The sequence below is a fragment of the Oenanthe melanoleuca genome, chromosome Z, assembly GCF_029582105.1.
Source record: "Oenanthe melanoleuca isolate GR-GAL-2019-014 chromosome Z, OMel1.0, whole genome shotgun sequence".
Classification (NCBI taxonomy): domain Eukaryota; kingdom Metazoa; phylum Chordata; class Aves; order Passeriformes; family Muscicapidae; genus Oenanthe; species Oenanthe melanoleuca.
This window is the reverse complement of record NC_079362.1, coordinates 19,890,905-19,905,040: the sequence shown is the minus strand read 5'-3', so window position 1 is coordinate 19,905,040 and position 14,136 is coordinate 19,890,905.

Genomic DNA, 14,136 nt, shown 5'->3' with positions numbered 1-14,136 from the left:
CACAGATATGGTGATACACAGCTGAATGGGAACACTTAGGAGAATTGGTTTCATTACCTTGCAATTAATAAAAGGTTTAATTTTCTACCTCCAGAAGAAAATAAGCCAACTGGCAAGCAGCATTTTGGCATGGGAAGAACACAGAAATCATTTATTCAGTGGTCATGTGTGCAAACATATTTGGTCATGCTTGAATACACACACACATGCATTTGTTAATAGATAATAATTGAAAGAAAAAGCTTTCATGGTCTTACAGGGTTCATTGAACTTTTAGTTGCTTCAGTGAAAGTCAGAACCTACCTAAATTACAGATGATGGAGGTTCATTTATACTTCTGTTAGCTTCCTGGTAAAATTCTGAAAATTTCTCCTTAAGATGCATTTTCTAGACTAAACTTGAGTATTCGTAATTCATTCAGAAGATTAGGCTTCAATTAGGGTTTTGTTCTCAAGTTAGTTTAATTCTATAAAGAGGGCATGCATACAGATTAAACTAATTTCCCTAGCTCCATACTTATGCAACTTACACCCATCACTCAACTGCTGGAAGTAAATCAACATTTTGGATATATTGCAGTATCTGCTACCTGAAAACCTAAATTTCTGAAAGAGGAACATGTTTACTCTTTTGCATTCCCACCTAACATAATAAGTTGCTGACAGTAAATGTTGTAATGCTCTTTTTGCACGTAGCATGAGGTAGCCTTTGTGTACTCCCAGTATCTGCTTTTGCATATTGGTGTCACTAGCTAGCTGCTCTTTTAGATGCAGTTACTAAATGTAGCATTCCTGGGAGGAAACTAGTCATCACTTTGGGAAATATCACAGGTAAGAATATGCTGGGAGAAGGATGTGCAGCTTTCTCACAAGGGAAAGAGGAGAGGCAGGCACTGATCCCTTCTCTGTGGTGGCCAGAGACAGGACCCAGGGGAATGGGCTGAGGCTGTGTCAGGGGAGGTTTAGGCTGGACATCAGGAAAAGGTTCTTCACCCAGAGGGTGGCTGGGCACTGGACAGGCTGCCCAGGGAAGTGGTCACAGCAGTGACCCTGACAGAGCTCAAGGTGCTTTTGGAAAACATTCTCATGGCACACAGAGTGATATCTGGAGCTGCTCTGTGCAGACCCAGGAGATGGACTCTGGTGACCCTTGTGGGTCCCTTCCAATTCAGAATAGTCTATGATTTTATCTATCACCAAAGCATTATAAACAAAAAACAAAAAAACAAACAAAAAAGTATTCTTAAAATTATTTTTTCTCTGTAAATATAAAAATATGAAAATAGTTACATTATTCCCCATCATATCTCTGCTCATTATGTGTCCATCCATGTTTCCTATTTTAGTCTAACATTCGTATTTTACTTGCTGTTGTATGAATCCATCTTAATATTTTCTGTAGGTCATTTGGTTATTTCTTCAGAGTAAATGATAAATTTCTTATTTGTTCTCTAAATTCCTGTCTCACTTTTGTATCTGAAACATCACTCTGCTTTTCCTTACCTTTTTCCCTTACTTGCTGACTTCCCTCCTCTTTTTTTATTCCCTGTGACTATGCTTCTCTATAACCAGCACAAGAGTTTCAAAAGCACAAGATTTTCACACCTTTGCATTGATTATGGTGTGTAAGAATTTCTTCCTGGCACTTTTTGTTCTAATGGCAGAAGTTTTTCCATTTGTTTCTGTATCTTCTTCCCTCTGAGCTCAGGACACTCTTTCTCAGTTTATCAGTGATTTGCAGGGACACAAAGCTACTAAACTCTTCTCACTGGTTTTTTCTTTTGTTTTTCTTCCCCTACCTCAGGCTTCAGCAGTTTGTAGTTACAGGCTGGATGTCCTCCTGGTACTTTCAGTGTGTCCAGCCTTGGATCTTTTCCCTTCTGTCCCTTTGTGGCATTTGTGCTCACAGAAAACCTTTCCCCTTTGCCTGAACTTTGAATCTCCTCTAGCTTTGCTCATACTTTCGTCTTGTATTTAAATCTTTTGAAATAGACATTTTCTGAAGGGTTGGAAAGGTTTAGCATAATATATTCTATTTCACAGAACAGTAGAGAAATGTAAATCTTCCTTTTCCTAAGGCTAACATATTATGTGGGTTTAGTATCTACTTTTATAGCTTAACTGTCATTCAGAGTAAAACAAAGACTAGTGCAAAGAAATGTTTCTAAAGACATGTTTTATACCTCCAACTTATAAAAAGGCAGTAAGAAATAGCCCTTCTTCTCCATACATAGATCTTAAAACACTACTGTTGTCTTTGCAATAGCATTGGATGATAATATAAAAAATTAGGTAGACAAGGAGTGATTGATTGTACCACCTCAATGAACTCATATTACACAATAATTTTAGATATAAAGTCAGTGATACCTCAAAATAATATCAGGATGTGCACCATATATCACAGGGAGCTAAAGTTCATTCACTTAATAGAGCTACAGAAATATGGTAACAGACATTTACAGCATTGTTGATTGTATGCATAGCAGCTTAGAGACCCATGCAATTTCCCATTCAAATAAATCAGAAAACTGCTGGAAAAATTATTGCCATCTGCTGAGTATGAGTGTACACAAGAGGCTGGATTTCCACTGCCTTCTTCTTCCTTTGTGATGTTTGAGAAAAGATGTTTTTATTTTAGTTACTTTCATAACACAGGAGAAAAAAACATTAAAACCTCCATCTAGAAAAAGGCAGTTCACCTTGCTGCTAAGAAAAGGATTTTTTGGTTATTTTTAAGGTTGCTTTTGAAGCCCAACACTGCTGATGAAAAACTCCTTTAGTTGTTGTCCAGTATGTCACGTATTCACACCTGCAATAACTAGATACATTAATTTAATTAACATAACACGAGGGACATGACTTTCGTGTGTGTTTTTTCATTCATTTCTGTCAAGCCCTGTTGGGGCAGAGATGTCAAAGACAACACACATCAGATTTCCCATCAAGTATCAGAGCATGCACAGAGAGGGCAGCAGCACAAATGTCCCGAGGCATTCAGCTGAACAGCTCTTGCCACTCGCTGCATTTGTTCTTTTCTGTGTGGATCTCTGGTGTGTAATAGTAGGTGAGACTGTAAAATCAGGTGCAGAGAAGAAATCTGGAAGGCACCACTGCCAAGAGTTTCCCTGGTGAGCCATTAGTTTAGAGACTGTGGAGCCCTATGGGAGTTGAGATCCTTCCATGGAGCTGCAGTACAAGACCAGCACGAGCAGCTGTTGACGTGGGGCAGCACAGGCAAACTTGTGTGAGCCTGTGCTAAATGAAACCTTTGTGCCTTGACCAAACTCTGAAATTCTTCAGCACATTTTCAAAGCAAAAGTGAATGTATTTTTATTTTTATTTTTATTTTTATTTTTATTTTTATTTTTATTTTTATTTTGATTTTGATTTTGATTTTGATTTTGATTTTGATTTTGATTTTGATTTTGATTTTGATTTTTTTTTATTTTTATTTTTATTTTTATTTTTATTTTTATTTTTATTTTTATTTTTATTTTTAGAGGGGAAAAAAATTTAAAAAAATTTTAAAAAGTTGGAAAATGCCAAAAGCTAACGTGGAAACCAGTGGCCATCTCTGTTTGCCAGGTCACCCAGGGAGAGTGTTCAGCCTGTCCTTCTCCTTCCCAGTGGCTGTGAATTCAGTGTGCATGTTCTGTGATAAACCTGTGACCCCCTACTAAGATGGTTATTTACTGCTAACACAGCAACGTGGTGGGTGAACCTGCAGTGCTATGAGTTCTGCAGCAAAGCATGAACAAAATGTGTTACATCTGTTATTATAACCACATAATGCACTAATCACAAGAAAGTATGAGCACTATACAAGATAAGAAACTTCATGTTAATTTGATCTTTCTTCTGCTAAAGAAATGAAAGTCATAGGATCTGAGAAAAACTTATGTTAGAGGGGACGCCTAGATACCAGTGAGTTCATCTTCATACTGAATCTGAGGCTGACCTCAAAGTTTTGGACCATTTTGTGTTATTTTAAAGTTAAAATTAGCTTGATGAAAGAAGTGACAGCAAAAGGGAGGCTGGTAGGAATGGAAATCTTCCTTATGTAAGAGCACCAGAAGAAAACAGCAGTTGAATAGCAGGTATTAAAGCACTCTGCAGTGGTGCTGAAAGAGCAGCAGCTGCCAGATTTGTGTGTAATTCATTACTGACCTCTTTCTCAGATCTTCTCAACAACACAGATACTTGAGGCTTATGTTGCTTCTTTTTCCTTTCACAGGTGAAGACTTTGTTGGTGCCTGAATTCAGTTTTCTGACACACCAACAGTAAAACGCATTGTCAAGAGTGGTTCTCACAAATGCAGCTTATCTCCCTCAGCTCTGTGGCATTTTGTTACAGAAGACTGGTGGTGGAACCCAATAATCACCATTCAAAAAAAAACCTCTGAATTTTATTCAGAACAGAGACTGATTAATACAGTCCAGTTCCTATTTCTCTTGAGCCATTGATTAAGAAATCAAATTCCTTACCAGCCTCCTCTCTTCTACCTGATTTATCCCTGAGTCTATTTGTGCCTTCCCAATGGCTTAGGCACTACTGCTGCCACATAAATGATTTTTTAATGATGGCTTTGCAGGAGTAATGCAAATTCAATAATAAAACTATTTTAATATATGAATTTTATGAAGAGGTTTAAAAACATGCATTTTCTTCACTGAATGAGCAGAGCTCAGAATATTTTTTAAGAAAAACATTCTTATTGTAATTCAAAGATCAAGATTGTAATATGATGGCAACAGTACTTTTATTTTTAAATAATGTAAAAGAGGAGAGGTGCCTATAATGCTTCCAGGCAAAGAATATGGAAAAGTCTACCCTGTAAAAAGTCACAAAGTCTCTCTGCTTTTCTGGTCAAGTAGTTTCACAGGTGGGAATGTTGTAGTGTGCCTGGATAGGATTAGGACTTGTGAGTTTGTCTGACTTTTTTTTCTTCAGCATAGCTGGTTAATACTTCTGGAAAACAGGATATAAATCAATGATACTCAATGATACAAGTGTAGCTCTTAAGTTTGGAATAACATGCACAATCATTGCCAAGACATCACTTTGGAGTCTCAGAAATACCCCTGTCTTGGACCAAACGTGCTTTAAGACATTTTCAGTCAATACCTTTGTGACACATTAGGATGTGACTTACAGTTCTCATCCTACTCTTCTGAAGTTTTAACTTTTGCTTAAAATTCCATCTAAATTATCCAATTCAGAAGAAAAAAAGCTATATTCTGATCTTCATTCTCCTTATTTACTTCAGTTTCATATAGATTTTAATATGCTGTTTCACTCTGAGAAGTACCTATGTCAAAATAATTGTGTTGCTTAGAAGTTTTTCCAGTACACTATTTTACTTCACTGACAAAAAAAAAAAAAAAAAAAAAAAAAAAAAAAAAAAAAAAAAAAAAAACCAACAACCCAAAAAACATAAAAAACAAAGGAAAAAAAAAAAAGGCAAAACAAAACAAAAAACTATCTTCATGTCAGAAAGTTATCTAGCTTTTATTTTTAGGTCCTAGTTATCATCAGCACAACTGGTCATGTGGAACCAGAAAGGCACTTCAAGCTGCTCTGTGACATTATCCCGTTCTCTTTCATCCTATTGTCCAGATACCAGGGCTTCATGACTACAGTGAGAGGGAAGATCAGTGCCCAGGAGCCCAGAGAGCCTGGCAGCAGCCTTGGTGAGCTGGGAACAAGAAGCAATATTCACTGTTTGTTTGAAGGCTACCCCATGCACACATGAGCTCACTTATTAGTTGTCGCCTGTATATATGTAGGAGTCTTGTGACTCTTGCCTTAAAAAGTCAATATTTACCACGTATTATCATGAATTAACCTCAGTCTTATAACCTTAAGAGTGGAGGAATTACTTTATGGTACTGCAATACTTTAAAATATTTAATAGTTTTATTAAGTCTCTGAAATACAGCATAACTGGAGTGACACAATTCTCTGCTCTTAACAGTATTGGTTTATGTCTCTTCAGGAGCAAGGTTATTCTTTTGAATTCCAAGGTTTTTTTTGCCTAAGATACTAAAAAAACCTAACTCTGAGCAGTTCTAATGAGGCTTTCATCTTTTCTTATTTGCTTCCTTTTTCCATTAATACTTCAGTACATATAATTACTGCTCTCCATTCTTTCTCTTGTAAGGGTTCACAGGAAATCTTGCAACTAGTTGCTTGGCCAATCAGTACATTTGTGTTGTAGAACAAGTTTATGTGGTGTGCTCCCAAACAATCTGTACAGGTTGTGCTTTGTCTAAGTGTTCTCTGGGACACTAGTTTGAGACTCTCCTGCCCTTTTATTTACCTTCCATGTATCTGTAGGAATCTAGCACTGCAAATTCTTTCAACATTGGCTGAAATTTGCAAGCAAATTTAAAGGTATGATGGAAATGACAGATAGAGTGTTGCCACAGGAAAATAAACTGTCATTTTATTTAATTGCTTCCTGTGTAAACACAAGTCACCTTACTGTTGGATTGCTTCAATCACATAAAGTATGAATCACAGAAACTGTAAAATCTTAGTCCTTGTTTATGAGTTAAAAGGACAAGTTTATTCCCATTTGTTAATTTAGAAATATTTTTATATTTCTAGATGTAATTTTCATTTTTTTATTTGGAGATTTCTTAAACTATTTTCTCCATGTGATCTCACTTGGTTCATAATAGCTTGAAATACAATTGGAGTGTTCATATATATTGTCAAACTCTTTGACAGAGACATACCTCCATTTTTCTAGACGCTTCCTCTTGTTTTAGGAAATGTAAACTGTATCTTTTCTTCTTAAAAGCATTTTTAGTCCTCTCTACCCAACCTTCTTTTTCACCCCAAACTCCAGGTCTGACCCATCATGATGTCAACATTTTGTAGATTTAGAGGTGCTTATGTCTTATGTTTCATATATTCCATTGTCCTCAGGAGGAATTCCCCTCAAACTGCCACAAAGCTGCAGTATGATCAACCTTTAAATTTGTGTTTTCTTCTCCATGTTGTTCATGCAAAATTTCATGACAGGGTGCTGCTACAAGGGCAATCAGGTTGACCAGCTTTACTTGCCTGTTTCCTTGTGCTCTCCTATCTGTTCTAAATCCACATGTTAGCTTTATCTTTTGCTTATCTGCAAGCTGCTTTTGTCAGAGACCATCCTTGTTCTTTCTGTATAACATCTGTCCTGGTTGTTCTGTAGTCTCTGACAAAAGAACTTGGGTATTGCAGCAAGGTTGATGTTTCTGTAATAAGTGACTACTGGGAACCTTAAAATGCATATGTTAAAATGTAAAATATTATTAATAAATTTTTTTTTTTTTTTTTTTTGTAATCAAAGCATTCTAGAAATCTTCAGCTAGCACCTTCAACGGTATTCATTTATTTTGGTGATTTGTCATTGTTTTTATAAGAAATATCTTCAAATGGAGCCATTGTTGTAGGATTAGAAATATTTCATCCAGTATAATAGAATGGCAAAACTGACTCCAAGGAGCAAAATTGCACCTAAAAAAGCTATTTTTTTAAAAGCTGCTTTATATTTGGTACAGTCCTTTTACTGTAGTTAGACACTGTGCAGGATGTTTTTTTTTAGACTGCTCCATTTCCAGGCACCAACCATCCCCAGTAATGCTGGGAAATGTATAGGAGAACTAGTGGGAATCCAGGTCCAGGTTTCCTTTAACCTCGTCTTACACACACCTGCTCTGTGGCCTCCCAAGAACATTACCAGCACTTTGTAAAAGAGTTACACAAAATCCAAGGGTCTGGACTCCTGGACTCCGTTTACTAACAGATTTTTCAATGAAAAGTAATAAGGTTTGCATAGAAACATATTCTGTATATGCAACATGACTTCTTTAATCACTTATTCATATTTTGGGTGTTTAAGAGAAAGAGTTTTGGAGTTAGGATACCTTTGAAATGTGAAGTTCTTTACAAGACGCAGCTGGGAGAGATGAGATTTGATTTCTTGTTTCTTTAAGCTTTTCTTATCCTAAAAATCTGAAGGGTACTGTGGGCTGCAGTCACAAAATTAATCTACAGTCTAGTAACATGCCCTTAGCTCCCCAAGTTCCTGATGAAGACCCAGTACTAGAAAGGGGGTTGAGCAACTACAGAGCAAAAAGCAAAGTTAGAAAGATTGCCTGTGTCTCACAAAAATATCTCAATCTTTCATGTAGACTTTGCAGAATTGTGTTTCATATTCTACCCTGAAAACTACTGTAAGCTAAGATAGTGTAAAGAGATTTAGTTAAAGAGTTTTATTTAAGTTTTCTGAAGTTGCTGAAGGACTATCCTTCTGCTGAAAACAACTATAGCTGCAAGAATTTGCTTAATATGAGTAACCATCCTGGATGGGAATGAATAAGAATGCTGTTATTGGACTAAGTCACTGCATCAAGAACTTCATTCTCTCCTGTAAGCTTTATTTAATGCTTCATGTTTACTCTGTGGGAGGTGATAGACTAGAACTGGCAGTGCTCAAGGCCAGGCTTTGAGCAGCCTGGTCTAGTGGAAGGTGTTCCTGCCCATTGCAGGGGATTAAGATGATTTTAAGGTCCTTTCCAGCCCAAGCCATTCTATGATTCCATGATTCTGTATCTCAAGGCTCTGGCCTCATCTCAGAGATCCAAAAACCCACAGACTCCCACAGCTTTTTGTTCTTACCTGCATTTAGTTTAGCAGATGTAAACAAAATTGTAGCGTAAGAGTTTGTCAAGCCCTTAAAGAGGCTGCAGTGTAAGCTGAATTGTATACAGGGATATAGTGAGATTTTTCAAGTTTACTTGCCCAAAGTAAATAGGTCTTCTTTCTTGAGAGGATTAAATAGCTGTGATTGTTAGGAAGCTTGATTAGAGCAGAAGGCCCAGCTCACCCTCTCAAAATAAATTAAAATAAACCCCATAGAAATTATTTTCACCCAATCCCTCTATCAGTGAGAAAAAAGTAACAATGAAACCTTTTCTTCTTTTGAGGTTTCATATTTTATTTTATTTTGTGAGGAACATTTGATCTTATTACCATTTTCTCACTTCTGCTCACAATGGGTTTTCAAATTGCTATTAAATTTTACAGTTTTTAGGTAATTGGGTAAAAAATTATTATTCTTTTTTCAAAAGGGGTCATGACTAGCAGCTGGCTATTATCTTTACTTGAATTTACTTGAATTGAAAATTAAAGATTATCTTTTCCACATTAACTTTTAACAGAGTAGAAGGCTGAAGATCAAAGGATGCAAAAACTTCACAAACTTTAAAAATCAAACAAGGTTTCAACATCATAACGTGCAAAATTATTATAATTTTTAAAAAAACAATTGTAGAATGGTCCAAAAGCCATATCTAGGAGTTTTCAAATTTTAACCATAAACTCTGCTGCTAAAAGGGGAAAACATTTCCGAACTCTTCCTAATATTAAATTTTCAATTACAGTACTAACTAGATTCATATGGAGTATTTCCAGGATTTACTCCAATTTTCTGTAGCAAAACAAAGACCTATCTTTTGGCGTACAGAATTTTTCAAGCAGAAAATTTCAAAGTATGCTCTCTTCAGTAACTATAAGTGTTCACAAAACTCTCTTGAAGACTAAGCCTTCATTGGGGCCAATGTGGGTCTGAGTTTCTGTCTCCAAATCATGATTTCAGACCTCTTAAGAATTCATTTTGCATCAAGCAGAGTGGCTGGCACAGAATAGAGATGCTGATGTTATAATGTAGTTTTATGAAAGCACCAAATCACAAGTGAAAGAAGCAAACAGAGAGCTAGAAACTATTCAAAAAGGAACACAAAAGGGAAAGCACTATTATGCCAGTGCATAAATTCATTATACAACTACATTTTAAATGCTTTCACTTCTGTTATCTTACTTTTGAAATCTGAGGATAGAAACTTAGGGAATAGTGATCATGAAATTATAGAGTTCTTGATATTTTGTGAAATCAGGAGGAATATCAATAAGAATTTTACACTGGACTTTCAGAGGGCAGACTTTGGCCTATTCAAGAGACTTATTCAGAGAGATCCTTGGGAAGCAGCCCTTAAAAACAAAGGAGTTTAGGAAAGGTGGGAGTGCTTCAAAGCAGAGATCTTGAGGGCACAGGAGCAAACTGCCCCTGTGTGTCAAAAGCCGAGTTGATAAGGCAAATGTCCAGCCTGGATGGGCAAGGAAGTTTTGCAGGAAGTTACGAATAAAAAGAGGATGTATCATTTTTGCAAGGAGGGTCAGGTCTCTCAAGAAGTATTTAAGGGGGCTGCTAGAGCATGTAGGAAAAAAACTAGGGAGAGCAAAGCCCTGTTTGAACTAAAAATGGTGGCTTCTGTAAAAGATAATAAGAAATGTTTTACAAATATGTTAATGGTAAAAGGAAGAGTAGGTCCAGCCTTTGTTCCTTACTGGATGAGGGAGGAAAATTAGTAACTACAGATGAGGAGGAGGCAGAAGTGCTTCTTTGCCTCAGTCTTTAGTTGGAAGACAGCTTGTCCTCAGGACAACTCTCCTTCTGCGATGGTAGATGGTGTCAGGGAGCAGAATGGTCCCTCTGTTATCCAGGAGGAGGCAGTCAGAGAGCTGCTGGAATGCTTGGATATTCATAAATCTATGGGACCAGATGGGATCCATCCCAGGGTGATGAGGGAGCTGGCAGATGAGCTTGCAATGCCACTCTCCATTATTTACCAGCAGTCCTGGCTCATTGGTGAGGTTCGGGATAACTGGGAGCTGGCCAATGTGACACCCATTCACCAAAAGAGTGGGAAGAGGGATCCTGGTAATTTTAGGCCAGATAGCCTGACTCCAGTACCAGGTAAGGTTATGGAACAGTTTATACTGAGTGCCATCACACAGCACTTACAGGATGGCCAGGTTATCACACCCAGCCAGCATGAGTTTAGGAGGGGAAGGTCTTGTTTCACCAACATGGTCTCTTTTTATAACCAATTACCCACTTGATGGAACAAGGAAAGGCTGTGGATGCTGTGTACCTGGATTTCAGCAAGGTCTTGGGCACTGTCTCCCACAGCATTCCCTGGAAAAGCTGGCAGCCCATGGCTTGGGCAGGAGCACTCTTTGCTGGGTTAAGACCTGGGAGGATGGCCGGGCCCAGGGAGTGGTGGTGCAAGCTGCTGCATCCAGCTGGCAACCAGTCACCAGTCGTGTCCCCCAGGGGTCTGTGCTGGGGCCAGTTCTGTTCAGTACTTTTACTGATGACATGGATGAGGCCATTGAGGCTTCCATTAGTAAATTTGCAGATGACACTAAGCTGGGAGCGTGTTGATCTGTTGGAAGATAGGAGGGCTCTGCAGAGAGACCTGAAATTGTTGAATGGATGGCAGAGTCCAGTGGGATGAAGTTTAATAAGACTAAGTGCCGAGTCCTACATTTTGGCCACAATAATCCCCTAAAACGTTCAAGGCTGAGGACGGTGTGGCTGGACAGTGCCCAGGCACAAAGGGAGCTGGGGGTGCTGGTCGACAGCCAACTGAACATGAGCCAGCAGTGTGCCCTGGTGGCCAAGAAAGCCAATGGCCCCGGGCCTGTATCAGGAATAGTGTGGCCAGCAGGAGCAGAGAGGTCGTTCTTTCCCTGTACTTGGCACCAGTGAGGCTGCATCAGGAGTGCTGTGTCCAGTTCTGGCCCCTCAGTTCAGGGGGGATGTTGAAATGCCTGAGCGCGTCCAGAGGAGGAACAGGGCTGGTGAGGGGTTTGGAGCACAAGTCCTGTGAGGAATGGCTGGGGGAGCTGGGGTTGTTTAGCCCAGAGAAAAGGAGACTCAGGGGTGACCTTATCCCTGTCTACAACTTCCTGAGAAGTGTTTGTGGTCAGGTGGGGGTTGATCTCTTTCACCAGGCAGCACTGACAGAACCAGAGGACAAAGTCTCAAGCTGCATCAAGGGAAAATTAGTAGGTTGTGCAAATTCCGTGGAAACCTACAAACAATTTCACTTAAGGTTTTTCACTGTGCGCTTGACATCTCTCAGCGTCTTACCTCTCTTGCCTCTCTTACAGGTACCTGTCTATAATTTTTAAACATACCTTTTTGTCCATATTTCTGGCAGTTCTAGTTCTGCTCCCCCGGGGTGCCAGTGAGGAAAAGGAGCCCTCTTCCTAGGAAGATCCCAGGTGGGCGCCCTAGAGGGGTTATCAACCCCGCTGGCCCCTCGGCCAGAGAGAACAGGGTCCCACCAGAGTTGCCAACTGATTTACCAAAATAAGAGAATTGGTCTAATACCGATACTCAACTGTGACGGGCAAAAGACTCTCTAACAGTTCAAAGTTAGAAAGTGTATGTTTATTCAACACTGGGCAGCAGCATGAGGTAATCCTCTAATACACACTGCAAAATCACAGGTGATCACAAAATCTATTTATTAGCAAAGGATTCAAACAAATACATATTCATAATAACAACCCCTCCCATCCCCCACTTCCTATGGTAATTAGCAGAATAGCTATTAAGCATGCGTGACTGACTCCTTAAATTAAGTCTGGGTTCATTTTTGTGGGGAGGGGTCTCAAAATGAGGAAGAAATGCGAGTCTTTCTCACCCTAAACTCTCGACCTTTTCTATTAATGACAATACAAATGATTTCTGGGGATAGTCCAATTTCCCAAAGAATGGGCTTCTGGTTGCATTGTGTATGTTCCTTTGGGTCTTTTCCCATTTTAAGCACAGCTGAGCAAACATGAAGTGACAGACAATCAATTATTTAAGTTTCAGATTACTACTCCCTTTTAACTTCTAACTTTTAATTATTTTCAGCAAGGTAACTAAAATCCTAATTTTCTAAGATTAGTGTTTCAGTTGGATATTAGGAAAAAGTTTTTCACAGAAAGAGTGATAAAGCACTGGAATGGTCTGCCCAGGGAGGTGGTCACGGTCCCTGGATGTGTTTAAAAAAAAGACTGGATGTGGCACCTGGTGCCATGGTCTAGTTGAGTTGTTAGGGTATGGGTTGGACTTGATGATCTTGAAAGTCTCTTCCAACCTAGTCATCCTGTGAATTCTGTGAATTCTGTGAACTGAGAAAAGTGCAGGGAGGGCTACCATGATTATGATCAAAGTTAAAGAATAATATTAATAGAAGGAATAATTAAATACACCTGTACTCTTCAGCCTGGGAAAGAGATGAGTGAGAAGGAATAGAATAAAAAATCTATAAAAATTATAAGTAGAATGAAAAAGCATAAGGTGTTATTGTTTCCTTTCTTTTCCAACAGAAGGCCTAGGGGGCAGGAAGGGTAATAAGTTGAAAAATAATGAAAGCAGATAGAGCTTCACAGAGTTCCTCAGGATGTTGTATAAACTTATTACTTACACGGTATGTATAAATATGTACAGAAAAAGATGAACTGTAAGGATAAAAAAATGCTTTTTGTCACTTTTTCAAGTGTCTCCTGAAACATTACCCCATTTAGTAGATTTTTATGTAATTAAAAAAAGCACAAAAAAAAAAACCAAAAAAAAAAAAACAAAAAAAAAAAAAAAAAAAAGAAAAAACTCAAACAAAACAAAAAAAACCCTAACCCAACAGAAACACATTTTTTATTGTTCTGTACTTTTAGTAAAGTATACGCTTTTCAGTATTGAGATCAATTAATTACTTGTGCTAAATAACATATTTCTGGGCGTAATGGTTATACTTGATGTAGATATTTTAGACTCTGAAATAGTCACATTCTCTCTTAAAAAAGGGAGAAAGATAATATGAGGCAGTAATAGAAAAACAGTTTACAGATTTTTAAGAGCTTATCTGTCAAGTTGTCTATCTCTAAATTACTTAAAGATCATTTTGGATTTGCATTTGACAATTTTTCTAAAAACATCAGTCTCACACACACACACATATAAACACACAGATGTGCTCTTCCAAGATCACTGCAAGACCTACAGCATTTACAATATAACCATATATAACTGTCCTCAGTTGTAGTCTCATTTAAAATGCTCTCATTCTATATGTATTCCTTGGATTTTTCCTTTAACTTTGGTCCAGATGGTGCCAGTGGGAGCTCGTAATGTGAATCTGTTCTCACAAATAAGGAACTTTTGAAGACATTGCCCTTCAATGAACTGCTGTAATATCAAAGGCTACTGAAGCTTTCTTTTACTGAGGCAAGGCTTGATTTGCT